Source organism: Muntiacus reevesi, unplaced genomic scaffold (assembly GCF_963930625.1).
Source record: "Muntiacus reevesi unplaced genomic scaffold, mMunRee1.1 SCAFFOLD_110, whole genome shotgun sequence".
Classification (NCBI taxonomy): Eukaryota; Metazoa; Chordata; class Mammalia; order Artiodactyla; family Cervidae; genus Muntiacus; species Muntiacus reevesi.
In genome coordinates this window covers 179,844-195,155 of record NW_027078036.1, presented here as the reverse complement: position 1 = coordinate 195,155, position 15,312 = coordinate 179,844, and the positions used below count along the sequence as shown (strand labels likewise).

The 15,312-nt window shown below is 34.3% G+C and overlaps 1 long non-coding RNA gene across 1 annotated transcript in view; it reads left to right on the top strand.

The window, feature by feature from the left end:
- The first annotated feature begins 14,187 nt into the window (after positions 1-14,187).
- The window catches only part of LOC136155431 (uncharacterized), a 32,963-nt gene continuing 31,838 nt past the window's right edge, over positions 14,188-15,312 (top strand). Inside the window, exon 1 of the long non-coding RNA XR_010660817.1 lies at positions 14,188-14,240. This is a non-coding gene — a long non-coding RNA (uncharacterized lncRNA). The remainder of the gene's footprint in view (positions 14,241-15,312) is intronic.

Here is a 15,312-nt window from a genome sequence, read left to right as displayed (position 1 = left end):
GGACTGCACCTGTCCCGCTCCTCTGTCCACGGAATTCTTCAGGCAGGAGGACTGGATTGGTTGCCATTTTCTTCTCCAAAATATGGTGAAGTATGAAGCATTTAAATTGAAAGATGGCATGGTGTAGAAAAATATATCTAGGTAAAATATTAACCAACCATTTATATCTCTTGTATTTTAGCAAAATGAAGTATTTATAAATTGTTTTAACTATAAAACCATGTATATGGAGAGTATCTTGTATTTTCAGAGTGTAAGAAAAAAATGAGAAGTAAAAATTCAAATTGGCACAGTTCATAATTTATTTTGAAGATTTAATTACCAAGTATACTTTTATCTAGTAATAAAAAATATCAGTAACTGTGACATAGTGAGGAAAACAGAAGTGGATCAAGTTGAAAACTCCCTTGAAATGACACAGTTACTCATTCATATTTTCTATTCACTTATATGACCACAGTATATTTGTCTGTAATAATTAATTCTCTCATGTTTCTAAAATCTTAACTTTTTAAAAATAATGTTTGATTATATGATTAATTTTTTAAAACCAAACTTCCAGAATTTATAAATACAAATGAATATTCTCTCCTTTAAAATTACATATTTATTTTAAAAACTGTCATTTCTCAAAACATTTTTTGAAATATTTTGTTTGGAATTGCTTTGTAGTTGTGCTGCATCTTTTAAAACCTCTTTGAAATTAAGGACTTCTTTTTAGGCTGTATTCAGTATGCAACCCCAAGCAATTGATCAGCCCTACCGCAGCAATTAGAAAACACTGGATAAAAACAAAAACCATTCTTTTAAAGACATTGGAGAACTGTGAAATCATCAAGAACTATACTAACTAAAATTCCTAAGAGGAAAGAGTCCTTTCTAGATGAGCTGAGATCACCAGTAATTTTCTTCCCCAGGGGTATTTACTGATTCTGTAACACACCGATAATTAATCATTGACACAGGCATTGAGACTCCACTGGAGGAAGGAAACCGTTGGGCAAAGACGTGGACATGTGCAAAGCATTGACATTTAGCAGGGCTCCAAGTGTATGACTAGTGTCTCACATTCTCTCCAAATGCATGGGGTGTTAGCTGAGTCTTGTTGGGGGGAAGATGCCCGGGAGGACTAGGAAGCAGATCACTAAGAGGCAGTGTCCTGCTAAAGCAGGTCTCAGTCTCAGTGTAAGAGAAGAGATACATTCAGAGAACTCAGCAAACCAAATCAGATGTGAAAGCGAAAGTCGTTCAGTCATGTCCAACCCTTTGCAACCCCATGGACTATCCAGTCCATGGAATTCTCCAGGCCAGAATACTGGAGTGGGTAACCTTTCCCTTCTCCAGGGGATCTTCCCAACCCAGGGATCGAACCCAGGTCTCCCACATTGCAGGCAGATTCTTCACCAACTGAGCTATTAGGGAATCTCATATGAATTTCACTTAAACTGCATCTGCAACCCATTTTCAGTTATTGGTTGAAGGAAATCAGACCCCAGTGGTGGAAAGGGCAAACTCTGTAAGGGAAACTCTAATCTCAAGTCTTTCCTGCTCTTGTATGTATAATGACTGGCATACGGTTAAAAGTTACAAGAAATACAAAGAAATAGGAAAATGACTGATAACCAACAGAACAAATAGTTAATAGAAGCAAATCCCAAGATGATCCACATGTTGTAAGCAAGTAACAGTCAAGGATTTTAACATAATTATTTTAAATGTTTTGATAAAAATGATGGATTAAGTGGATAAAGAGTCAGAAAATCTCAACAGAGAATTGGAACCTATAATTAAGAAGACTCAAACTTAAACCTTGCTGGTAGGAGTATAAAATGGCACAAACACTTTGAAAAACCACTCAGCAGTTTCTTTTAATCACTGTGACTCAGGGTTTAAACCTCCAGATATATATTCAAGAGAAGTGAGTACGTGTGTCCACCTGGAGATAAGTGCAAGAACGTACATAGTAGCATTCTTCACAATAGCCTCCAAACTGGCAACAACCCAAATGCCCATCAAAAGGATAAGGGATGTATCAGTGGAGATCTATTCATACAGTGGACAACTACACAGTATTAAATAACTGATACATACAACAGCATGGATGAGTGTCATAGAGATTTTGATGAGCAAAAACCACGAGACACAAAAGGCTGTATACTGTATAATTTCATTTATATGCAATTCACAAGGAGGCCAACTAACTGATAACAAAAATCAGAGTACTGATTACTTCTGGAGAATGAATACTGATTGATAAGGGGCAAAAGGGAACCTTCTGTGATACTGGAAATGTTTTGTGTCTTCCCTGGGTGGCAATTACATGGATACTTGGATTATATAAGAAATTTAAGATTGGCGTGCTTTTCACATGTATGTTCTGTCTCAGTAAAACAGAAAAGAAATGAGCTTAATTTTTATTATGGAATAGACACAAACTGTTCACAAGAAAATAGTAATGTAGTCATGCTGGGTGGTGTCATCTTGAGACAAAGTAACTGGATCTATAAATTAACTGCGTATTTTTGAGATTCATAACTCAGAATTTACAAGAATAATTTAAGAGAACACATTGGAATAAGTAGCTTTTCCAAGATAGATGCTTTGAAATTTTAATTTTCTAAACTTTATAAATTTCCATAATTTTATTTACTTTATGGTTATTGCTTTTATCAATAGACTTCTAGCCATATGCACAGAAACTTAAAACTTACAAGTTATGTATATTCACTATCTTTAAAATTTAGGAAATACAGACAGAAAGAGATCAAGCTCACCCATTTAAAAACATTTTTTTAATGTTGGTAACCTTTGATAATGTGTATATTTTTCTCTCTGCATTTTATGCAAGCATGCATTCAATGAGATCATATTTTGCAGCATGCTTTTTAATTTAATATAGCTATCATTTCATGTCATTAAGTATTTTATAGTATTTTCACAGATGTATAATATGCCGTTGTTCGGCTAATGCCATAAATTTATTTAATCCTTTATTGTTGTACATCGCCTTTTCATTTCTGTTGTTGGTGTTATTTTAATTTTTCCTTCTTTTTAATATGTTTTTTAAAAACCAATAATGTGCCATTAATTTTCAAAAATTAAGTATATGTCCTATGACATATATACTATGACATATAATTTTCAAAAATTAAGTATATGTCCTATGACATATACAGGGATTTCTTTTAATTGTTGCTTTTGAATTCTTAAATGCTTGTACTTTTTCTGAAAACAGTATTTGTTTTGATAATATCTGTTGTTTTAAAATGAGGAAACCAAAAACAAAAATTGCTTGTAATCCCAACTTCTATAGAATACTCACTGTTAACACCTTGATGATAGGCTGTAGAGAAGGATCATCTATAAAGAAAGACCTGATCAGAGCTGTGCTTTAAAAGTCTTATTAATCTGTTAGTTCTATGCAAGGTAGGACCATTTAGGAGATTATTTTAGTAGTTTTGGTGGGGTCAATAGTCAGGATAATGACATAAAAATAGAGAAGAGATGGCTAATAAGAGATATTAAGCCTAGAATGCATACCACTGATAGTTCCTTGAGAAAGGTAGCTGTTGAATTGTGAGCCTGAGAATTGTAAGAAATAGGATAAGATTAAAAGATCTTTGAATTACAAGCTGCAGTGGATGGAAGGAGACCCAGGATCCTGAAAACTGCAGGTAGTTTTCAGTGGTAATTCTCAAACTTTGTGGAAGAGAATTGTGTCCTGATGTTTATAGTAATCTACATTCATTCAAGAAAGACATCCCTGTGCAAATTTATTTCCTATCCCACAGTTGTGATACACTGACACAATTTCTGACTATAAATAACAGTCACCTCCACGTTCCCACATCTACTTATCTAAGCCTTTTAACTTCCAACATGGTCTTTATTTGAAGGTCAGATCATTAAGGTCACAGGCTATTTCTTATTGTTAACATAGGAATTCTTTTCTTAATGCTTCTAATGTCACTATCAAGGTAAACCACTGACATAGTCTTTACTATATTTACTCTTTTTGACAGATTTTCTTTTCAATCTATTTATGGATCCTTTTTCACATAGAGGAACACTGCCCATAGCTATAGGATTGTAACTGTTCAAATACATTGTTTTGCATTTGGAATCCTACTTGGCCAGCAAAGATTTTGCTGTGAACTAGAGTGGGATGCCTCAGAATATGTAAAATGTAAAAATATGTATAAATTATTGTTAAGGAATATACAGAAAAACTAGTAGAAAGTGAAAGTTTTTGACCTCCTCTGACAAAAATTTGTTGAGAGAAGGCTTTAGATGGGAAAGGAAGCAATGGACCAAAAGTCAGGAGACAGCATACAGTCACTTAACTGCTGAGTATAAATCAATGTAGTAGAATGTATATAAATTTAGTATATAACTGCTTGGTATTTATTGGGGTGTTAAATGTGTTAATTTGCTGTCTTTCATGGCCATGTTGGTACAAGCTTAGTTTTTCTGTCTTCAGCAAATCTTTTGAGTCTCAGTTGGTCTGTCTGAAAAATGAGAGTAATCCACCTTGTTATGTTATTTCAGAAGTTACAAATATCTTAACTATTCCGTGTATACTGTATGGAGACTATTTGTAATCACCATCACCACAAAGTATCACTGTTGTTGTTGGGCTGTAATTTATTATTTATAATTAGTAATAGGTAATATATGTAAAGTACTTTGCATTTTATATGTTTTCAGATAGATCTGAAATAACTTTTTTCCCCCAGCAGACCTAAATGCCAAGAAAGTTAAAATCATATCTTCAAAAAGTCATTTAGAATTTCATCATATTGAGATACTGTGTTCTTTTTTACAGGAAGTACTTAAACAACTACAAGGAAGTATTGAAGATGAAGTTATGGCTTCTTCTGGACAGATTGATTTATTAGAGCGTCTTAAAGGTAAATTTTTAAAAAGTGTTTTAAAGTAATTTTTTTAAGCTCCAGTTGTCAGCTTTAGGTGTGTGTGTCCAAATACAGCTTCTCTTGATTAGAATGTTGGTGTTGGATTTTCTTAGCCTCATGCATTAGGATGTAATTTTTAAAGTACAAATACGTAAAAAGTCTATTTGCTTGTCATTTTTTCAGTTATAACATTTAACTGCCTTTAAATAAACTATTTTAGATACCTTTCTTGACAATTTTCAGCTCTTTCTAAAACGCATTGCTCTTTTGCCAGTCATTAAGTAGGCCTTTATTAAGCTTTATGCTATAGACTGGACCCATTGCTTCATTTGAAGGAGTCAGTGCCCTTCTTTGTTCCATTCAGAATAGAAGTGCTTTATCTTTGCACTTATATACACACAACACTGATTTTAAGCCATTTTAAATAGAATTTTAAAAGAATGTCTTTCTTGTTTTATCACTTAAAAATTCAAATGTCAAATCAGTAAGTTTTAATTGTAATTGAAGATGGGCAGAGAAATTACTTTTGGATCCCCAAATATATTATTACTTAGTAGGAATCTAAGAAAGCACATTCTGTCTAATTTTTCTTTAACATACTTTTTCCCCACCAGACTGACTCAAGCTATCTTGGAGGGAAAGTTTAGCTATTCTGTTCATAAATAATTGTTCATTCACTCATATACATTTGTGGCTTTCTCTGATAGAAATCTATAGTTGCAGGCCTCTAAACCAAAAGGTGAACACTTTTTATTTTTTAATGACCCAATATTTGTGTATATTGCAAGATGGTCACCACCACAAATGTACCCTTTTATAAGTGCTTTGACCTGGTGTTTTTTTTTTTTTTTTTTCAGGACGTTTCTGTTTTAGAACCAGTAGTCAGTGAACTTTTCTGGTCATCAGCATTTGAGATAAGGATTTCTTCTGTCCCTGTATAGATCTGCTGCTCAATAACTGCAATAATTTAGTACTCCTGCATACTTTATGTGATATATATATATAATGTATTTCAATTATAAAATGGTTTAAAATTTGAGGGCTAAATGTGAACCTAAGGTTTCATTATTAAAAGATAATATAATACATTAGCAATATTTTAGATCACTTAAAGCAGTTGTTTTATTAAAAACTTGTCTGTATTTTATTTAGAACTTAACTTAGATAGCAGTAATTTCCCTGGAGTGAAACTACGGTCCAAAAATGTCCCTCCATTCTTACGGAAGCCGAGAAGGATCTGTATCTAGTCACTCAGGAGAGTGCAGTCCCGTTCCTATGGGTTCATTTCCATGAAGAGGGTTTGTAAATGGAAGCAGAGAAAATACCGGTTATTTAGAAGAACTTGAAAAAGAGAGGTAACATTTCTTCATTAAGTAGTAAACTTTTATGCTCCAATTTTTGCTAGATTTTGTCGTTTTGTGGCAATACAGAATAGGAGTTATGAAGCGTGTGTTGGAGGATCACAAGCAGCACTTAGAGAGCATTTTCCATTCATTGTCTCAGAGTGATGAATTACTGGGCGTCCTTACCTTACACCTGAAAACGTGAAGGAGGCAGCTTCTTGGGACTCCAGTGCTCAGATGCTCTGTACAGTGAATAATGTACGAATAGTATGCATAATCACAGTGGCTAAAATATGTAATGCGTTTTGATTGACTTTTTGGTTATCTTTTCAAATGAATTAAATGACTACCAGATTCAGTATAAGGTGACTGGTTTCCATTATTAAAGACCTATTTCAAGGAGTCACAAATGAAGCAATTTATCAGTTTTGGTTTCTTAAAAAAATGTTGCCTGATAGAGAATCAGTTCTCCTTTCTAAGAGCTAGTGTGTTAATTCTTTTCTTCTTGAAGTTAAAATCATCACACTACAAGTATCAGAATATATAGTTACCAAGCACTTGGTCAAGTATTTTTGTACGTCCTATGAGATTATAAATTCCTTTTGCATGATTAATACCATATTATATTTATATTCCTAAAAGTTCTATTAGACTTTCAAGAAATACTCAAATGTATAAATGTTAATTTGCATAAATGTCCAAATGTATAAATTCTCTGGGATCTTGGTCAAGTCTTTAAATTTTTGTGTCATTTCCTTCTGTAAAATAGGAATATCGTTCTACCTTGTGGAGTTATGAACAATGGATATTAACATATGGAAAATACCCAGCATATCTCATTGAGAGGCAAAAGACCTTTTACTACTTTCTCTCTGGTTTTAGATGTGTACATCTCTAAAAATAACAATAATCATGGGCCAGAAATAGTGTTAAGCTTTCTTTAATCTCTTGAGTTTCAGTGAATCTCTGTTTCATATCTTGAACCAGGACTCTTTCTGAGAGTCTAGGAAACAGTGTCCTGAAAAACCAGAAGCTAATTGGAGTGTACATTCTTCCATCGCTTTGTCCCCTTTGAACTCTGTCAAGAGGCATGTGAGCATGCCAGTTTTCCTAAGAACTTACTTTGCTTTATGTGATAAAGGCCTAATTTTATTCACAAAGAGTGTGTGTGTATGTAGTTGTCAATACCCTGTGTCCTCCTGGCTCCCACCGTTGTTTGAAGGTAGATTTAGCCCTTGTTTATGGGACAAAATCTGTGTTTTGCTCTTGTACTTGAATGATAGTTTGGCTAGGTCTAGGCTCAAACTCATTTTCCTTCTTTATAATCAGTGTCACTGATGAGAACTTGCATATCAGTCTTAATTCACGTTCCTTTGCAGGAAGTCATTTTTCTGAAGTTTTTAGAGTACCTTGATATGTGTTTTCTTGATTCATCATACTGGATACTACTCACTCTGCCCTTTTGATCTGGAAATTTATTTTCTTCAACTTTTGAAAATTCTGTTATTTCTTTGATGATTTTACCCCCTCTGTTTTTCTGTTCTTTCTTTCTAGACATCCCTTAAGTCAGAGAACTATCTCTGTATCTTTTTTTCCTTGTTCTCTGTATTACCTATAGATACAGTAAGTTTAAGTGACGTAAGTGTTAGAAAACACTCAAGCCAGAACTCAAGCCCAGATGCATACCCTTTTTTTTTTCTTAATTTATTTTTGTTTTTGACTGTGTTGGGTATTCCTTGCTGCACAGGTGCTTTCTCTAGTTGCAGAGAATGGGGTCTTGTTCTGCCACACGGGCTCTAGGGAGCACAGGCTTCAGTGGTTGTGACGCGTGGGCTTAGTTACCCTCTGGGCATGTGGGATCTTCCAGGACCAGGGGTCAGACCTGAGTCCCTGCACTGGCAGGAGGATTCTTAACCGCTCTGCAGCCAGGGAAGCTCCATGACCTTTTTGAACCTCAGTTTTCCAGTTAAAAGATGTTGTGAGGATGAAATTAGATATTTTTTAAAAACTCCTTAGTACTCTTGTCTGATACACCCAAATAGTTATTGTCACATTAGCCAGTAATACTTTTTAACAAATATTTAAATGCCTGATACATGTGCCATGTTCTTCTAGATGATCCTGAGTTAGCTAGAGGACTAAGAAGACTTAAAATTTATGTCAGATCAGTTTATTTATCTTCCTTGTGCAGCAAAAATTTGGAGCAATGGACCAAAAGGTATAGAACATCAGGCAAGTTACAGCTCAGTTCAGCTCAAGCGGACAGACCTTTTATTAGTAAGATACTCCCAAAGGAGCCCTCCTCATCTTCCCTGTGGATCCCTCTTGGTCCTCTTTTATGTGTCCAGTCTCCTCCTTTTGGACATGCCTGGTGCAGAGTAGGGCTTGTACCCGCCACCAATCAATGAGAGGAATGCAAATGGTCAAACATTCAAGGCCGATTGACAGTTTCAAGTTATATAACAGCAGGCTGTGTTGTTTATGCCTTCCCATGTGTCTTCGCCTAATGCCATCTTATAATTAGATGTAGAATATTCATGAGCCCTTAATGGTCCCCTAACTGCCTAAAGTTACTTGGAGAAGTCCCTATGGTGGTTTTCTGTCCACTGTGTGCCCAGGGCCCATGTGTTGAAAAGTCTCTGTGGTTATTTTGTAGCATCTGTGAGCTCTCATGGGTGTGTCTGGGATGGAGGTCAGAGATCAGTTTGCATCCCTTTCAGCCAGGCCTCCCCTTGTTTATGTCTAACTTCCTAGCTAACATTTACATTTTAAAGAAGACTGTTGACAGTCACTAAATACGCCTTCAATATGCTAAACAACAAAGACCCACCAGCTTCTGAGTCTGTGCCTTGTTTCAGTTTTGAGCCTTAAATACAGTGATTTGAGTTATAAGATCAGTTCCTATCAGTTAGCCACTTGTTACCATGTTGGCTCTTGACTTTGGCTTCCCAAGAGTATTTTGCCAGAGTTCAGTCTTAAAACTTGATAGCAACAACTTGGCCCTATTCTCCTTAACGTTTTTCTCACTCCAGTACCATCACTAAAATTAGCTTATTCATTTGAGCACTTTTAGCACCAGATCTTGATTAAATAGGCCAATTTATTGAAGATTAATCAGAAGAAATAGCATCTCCCTCTGTCCCTTGTTCCCTTGCCTTGGTCCTGGTGGGTCCTGCAGGTGCTCACCAGGGATCATTAAAAAAATAGGATCAGATCTCATGTTTTTGCTAGTGGTAATACCCAGCCTGTGGAAGGGGTTCAGGATTTCTGCACTGCTTTCTCCTGCTCCTGTTGTCAAAAATGGAAGGGAGAGGGCAGCTTCTCATTGGTCAGCACCTCTGCCCCAGGTTGGCACATCGTAACCAGGAGCTGGCTTCTTCCCATGAATTCCCCCACTACTGAGGTTGCCACAGCAAAAAGTGAAGGCTTATTCTTATTTTTTAAGTTGCTTCTCAGTAAAGAATGGAAAGTTTAGCAAGAGTAGAACCTTCCACATACATGCATACTTATTCATCAAGAAAATACAATCAAATAGAATTTTAAAGTATTAATAACAGAGTCAGAGTGGGGAATGACTCGGTAAGAGTGAAGCCCAGAAGCTGTAATAAAAAATATCCTCATATTCAAGTGATTCACTGAGAAAATGTATTTATAACTGACAGAGTACTATCATTCTTAATACAGAAGAGGTCCTATAAATAAGAAAAAGTCACAGAAAAGGAAATAAAAATGGGTTTTAAACTTGGAAAAATGCTTACACTTACCTATACTAAAAGAAATCAAATTAAAACCATAGTGAAAAAAAAAAAAAACAACAAACAAACCCATAGTGATAGGGAATTCCCTTTTGGTCCAGTGGTTAGGACTCCGCACTTCTAATGCCATGAGCTGGGGTTCCATCCATGGTCTGGAAACTAAGATCCCACAAGCTGTGCAGTGTGGCTGAAAACAAGGAAGTCCATAATGATATACCATTTTTTAAACCCTAGAAATGTAAAAGAATCTAAAAGGTTTGATGAAGCATTTATATTGTCAAAGGTGGCAGAAGCATAAATTGGTACAATATCTAGTAAGGACAGTAAGTTAAAAGTTTACATATCCTAGGAATTTGTCATCTACACATGCTTGCATATTTGTACAATGAAGTTATATATAAGTATATTCAATGAAGCACTGTTTATAATAGCAAAAGATTAGAAAGACCCTAAATGCCCTCTAACATAGAACCAGTTATTATTTATTCTTTTATGGATTCATAAATATCTTTGCAGCTAGCAAAAAACCACATAGGACCTTTTTATATTCTGGTACAAGAATGATCTCCAAGATAGACTTTTAAGTGGTAAAAAGTTATAAGACAGCACAGATAATAATATGCTATTATTTATGTTTTAAAATGTACATGTACATATGTACACATATATTCTTTCATTTTTATAGAATGTCTCTGGAAATAAATATAAGAGAATAATAGTGGTCGCTTAGGGAAGGAGTCACAAAAAAGGACATAGATCATATATACTTCTTGTACCTACTGATTTTTTCCTCTTAACCCTTTATTTTGCATTTATGTTTATATTGATCAGATACGGAGTATTGATATAGAATATTGATATAGGTTGTTATTGAGGACATCATCGATTGGGTTGTCAGAAATTATGTAACAAGTTCATCTTCAGATTCCAAGCCTAAGAAAATGTCTCTCTCCCTCAGAACAACCTCCTGTTACCACACAGTGATAATATATTTCTTATTTTGACTAATAAGAAGCTGAAAGCTACGTGCAATAGTTCCCTATACTCTAAATTTATTTTTTGCATAATTACTGCTTTTCTTTGCTCCTTTATTATACTTTTTATTCTTATATTTGAGTTTTATTAAATCTATACTTTTAACTGTATACCAACATCAAATTCGTAGACTCTACATGTGAAGAAAGCATTTGGTTGAAATGTAAATATTCTAGTAAGAATGGTTGCCATCTTATTTAGCTGAAAAAGTTTAAAACTTTTAATATTCAAATTTTAATGACTGTAATCTAAGTCCCACCTTCAGAAATCTAAAATTAGTAAAATTCTCACTTATTTATTATATTACTTTAAATAGAAAACATTACAGTTATAGCTTATGAGAGTTGCTGTTATGTGCTCCATATTAGCATTGTGTAAACTTAACTTTTTTTTGAAAAACAGATCATTGCTTCTTGCTGACCTTGACAAAGAAGAAAAGGAAAAAGACTGGTATTATGCTCAACTTCAGAATCTCACTAAAAGAACAGATAGCCTTCCTTTAACTGAAAATGTAAGTAACTTGACAAAATAACTTATTTTTATATCTGAAAGTGTATATAAGTTTATAACTATATAGTTATTTGTAAACTGTAATATGTTTTATCCAACTTCAACATAAATATATAGTCAATGAATTTTGTATGTAGAGATGATAAAACTAAAAGATTCAGGATTCAACTAGGTGTTTTATTATTTGACGTGTTGAATTACCAAAGATACTCTGTAGAAATGTTTATTACCATCTGTCTGTTTTTTGAACTATATTACAGGACTTGTGCCAGATGGTTTTTGCAGTGAAAGTATCTTTGAGATAACCTGAGTCCTATTCTAGTTATTGTAAATGACAGTAGCTGTTGGCACAGATGTTAGAGCTTTTTGCAAGCACTAAAAGTTGTTTGTTTTGCTAATATAACTATGTAAAAAATAACTTAATTCTGTCAGCCTCTCCCTCCCCACCCAAGCTCTCCAAGTCAACTGTTCTATTCATGGGGTGACACGTATAAGAACATTTCTGAAATACATTAATAATTTTAAATAAGACTTTATTTTAACTGTTACCCATAAATTTTAAAACAATTTTTTAGAAATAGGCCAGTTAAAATTAATCTTCCACTCTTAGCTTAGATTTTTCATTTTCTAATAGTTTTGAGAGGACATTATAAAAGAAAAAGTAACAATGAAGGAAAAACCTTTTCCAGAACACGCAGTTAATCACATTCCTGCGTGGGTGGGCATTGTCTGGCGGGAGCTAGAACTAGAAACTTCAGTGGTCAGCCTCCTGAGCACAAACTTATCCAGGTTGTGAGAGGGAAAGAATCTCCCTTCCTGACAATGTCGTTAACATCATTTTGGGAGCTAAGGAGACACCACAAGTGAAAGAACAGTTCATAGAGAGTGTGGACGTATGAGAATTAGGAACTCAGTAGGGTTTGGAGGGATCGTTGCTCTTAATATTAAAGCACTGTTTTGCTTAACATTCACTTTGGTAATTAAAATGTACAGTATTTAGAGTCTAGCTGTCTGCATGCAGTTGTGTATGAAACAGTTCAAGAGCAATTGGTTAATACCTGAAACAAAGATCAGTTGTCAGCTCATTCCCATATTAATTTACCATATAGTCAGTCACATTTATTTAAGAGGATATGTAAGACATTATAGACCATTAAGCAACATTAGCAAATGTAAATTGCTTATATTTCATAAATATTTTTAAATTCACAAAATTTTTATTTTATATTGGGAAGGCAGGTTAAGAATGCTTTCATATAGAAATACTTGTCAGGTTACCAGGCATTGCTTAAAACATCAAATATAAACCACGTTATTGTAATATAATGTGTCATCTTCAACCTTTTGCGCAAGGGATTTTTGGAAGTGGAGGACAAATAAGTGTAGTTATAACATGACTCACAGCATGGAGACTATTTCAACTGTGTTGCAACACATAATGTGGATATGCCTATAGGAACGCATCCTGCATATGTCGTCTGTATATTGCAAGGGGAAAGGGTGAAAGCTTCTCTAACTTAACCTGACAACACATTTTGGGATTCTTAGGCCTACAGAATGCTATTCTGAGTCAGACACATACACACGCAGCTTTTGTCTGTGTGTGTGTGTGTGTGTGTGTGTGTGTGTGTGTGTATGTAGGATCTTAGTTTCTGATCAGGGATCAGACCTTCACCCTTGACAGTGAGTGTGTGGAGTCCTAACCCCTGGACCTCCAGGGAATTGCCCACATGCAGCTTTTTATTGGACTTACAGAGCATGAAGAATCTACAGCACTTCCTTATTCCCTTCGTGGTCTGTTATAACTGTCACTCATTATTTTGTCCAGCTGTTCTTTTAGCCTTGGAGCATGTCTTTGTAAGTTTCTTTGCCTTCTCCTTTTTTCATTTTTTATACCTAGCAGTTACCACAACATCTGGAATTGTAGTTAAGAGGGCTAATAAAGTTTTGAATGCACTAACACCCACTCCATGAAGAAGTACTTTTTTTGGTTTGTTTCAACTTTGGTTCATATTTATATTTTTACCAAAAAGTTTGTGTTATCTTGCAATTTATTTTTATATAAAAGCTTTTCTTTATTCTGTCTTCTTTATTTTACATGTGGGAAAGTTCTCTCTATTTAGTCTCCATGTACATAAGAATCCTGAAGTGAGGTATAAACTTAAGGATGATGGACCTGATCCTTGATTTTTCTATTTTGTCCACATTAATATTCTAATTTTTAACAGTTCAAAGTAGTGCTTCTTCAGGGCAGAAGAATTGTAAGGTAACTGAAAATAGGCTTACCTTAACTGGATAAATATATATATTTTAAAGAGCTAGTACAATTTAATTAAAACTATTTGTGACTGTGGGGCAGTAAAAGTGTTTCAACTCTTCACTTCACATCAGAAAGCCAGGCTGAGCCTGGCAGTGATCATCAAGTTTTAGGACTTCTTAGAGTAAAAAATAACTTTCTTATGATAACTTATGTATTTGTTTATTCATTTTCTTTATGGATACTTATATGCTTTTTTATTTTTACTGATAAACACAAGATATTAACATTTCCATTTTACTTGTGGTTTTAGTTTTCCTTACAAACAGATATGACCAGAAGGCAGTTGGAATACGAGGCAAGGCAAATCAGAGTTGCAATGGAAGAACAACTAGGTAGTTGCCAGGATATGGAAAAACGAGCACAGGTAACATATTTATTATTAAACTATGAAACAGTAGTAGCTAGATTTCTATGAAGAATCTAATGAATTACAGCTCTGTTAACTTTGGTTAAGTTTTATTCTTAAAGATTTTTTAAAGTCTATCTTTACTTTGGCACTAGTTCAAAATAAGAATAGTTTACTATGGCTGCTGGGAAGCATAACCAGTATTCACATAATTCTGCCTTCATATTTCAATTCTCGGATACTGTTCTGCTATGCCTTGGAATTATAAGAGGGAAGAAGAATTCAATTCTGGTCATCTTATTAGTTGCTAGCTAACTTCAGTTATCCTTTGAGATTTTTACTTCTGTGTTTGTGTAATGAAAAAAGGAAAGTCTCATTCGAGGAGAGAAACCTATAAAAAGAACCTTGGGAAGAGAAACAAATTGAATGGAGAACATTCTCATGTTTCTACCCTCAACTATGTAAAGAAAGAATATTGGCATAAGAAAGGATTTCTTAAGACATTAGACTAATTATAAAGACTGGTAAAATTCTACTATTTTAAAATTAAGAATTTATCTTATATTAGGTACCTTAAAGAAAATGAAAAGGGGAAAAAGCATGTTTGGGAATTCCCTGTCTGTCCATTTGTTTGGACTCAGTGCTGTTACTGCCAGGCCCTGAGTTCAGTCTGTGGTCAGAGAACTAAGATCCCGCAAGCCAAAATGGCACGGCCAAAAGAAGAAAATAAAAAGGTGAAAAGATAAGTTACATATTGGGAGAAGGTATTTATCACCATATAAGTGGTATGGAATCAAGAATATATAATGAATTTCCAAAGATACTTTAAATTATATGATACAATTAATACAGATTTAGTATTTGTAACAGTTGGTGTTTTCATGAAATTATTTTAAAATACCAGGCAGATTTTGTTTGTTGATAGAAAAACTATGAGAAATTTTACTCTGGTTTATATGAATTTACGTTTTTAGAATGTGAATTTATGGAATACTGTATACATGTTTTTCTATATCTGTTAATGTGTTTGCTTTTAGAGGTTCTTAAGAAATGAGATGTTGATATGAAAATGTCTGTATTAATGTATAAA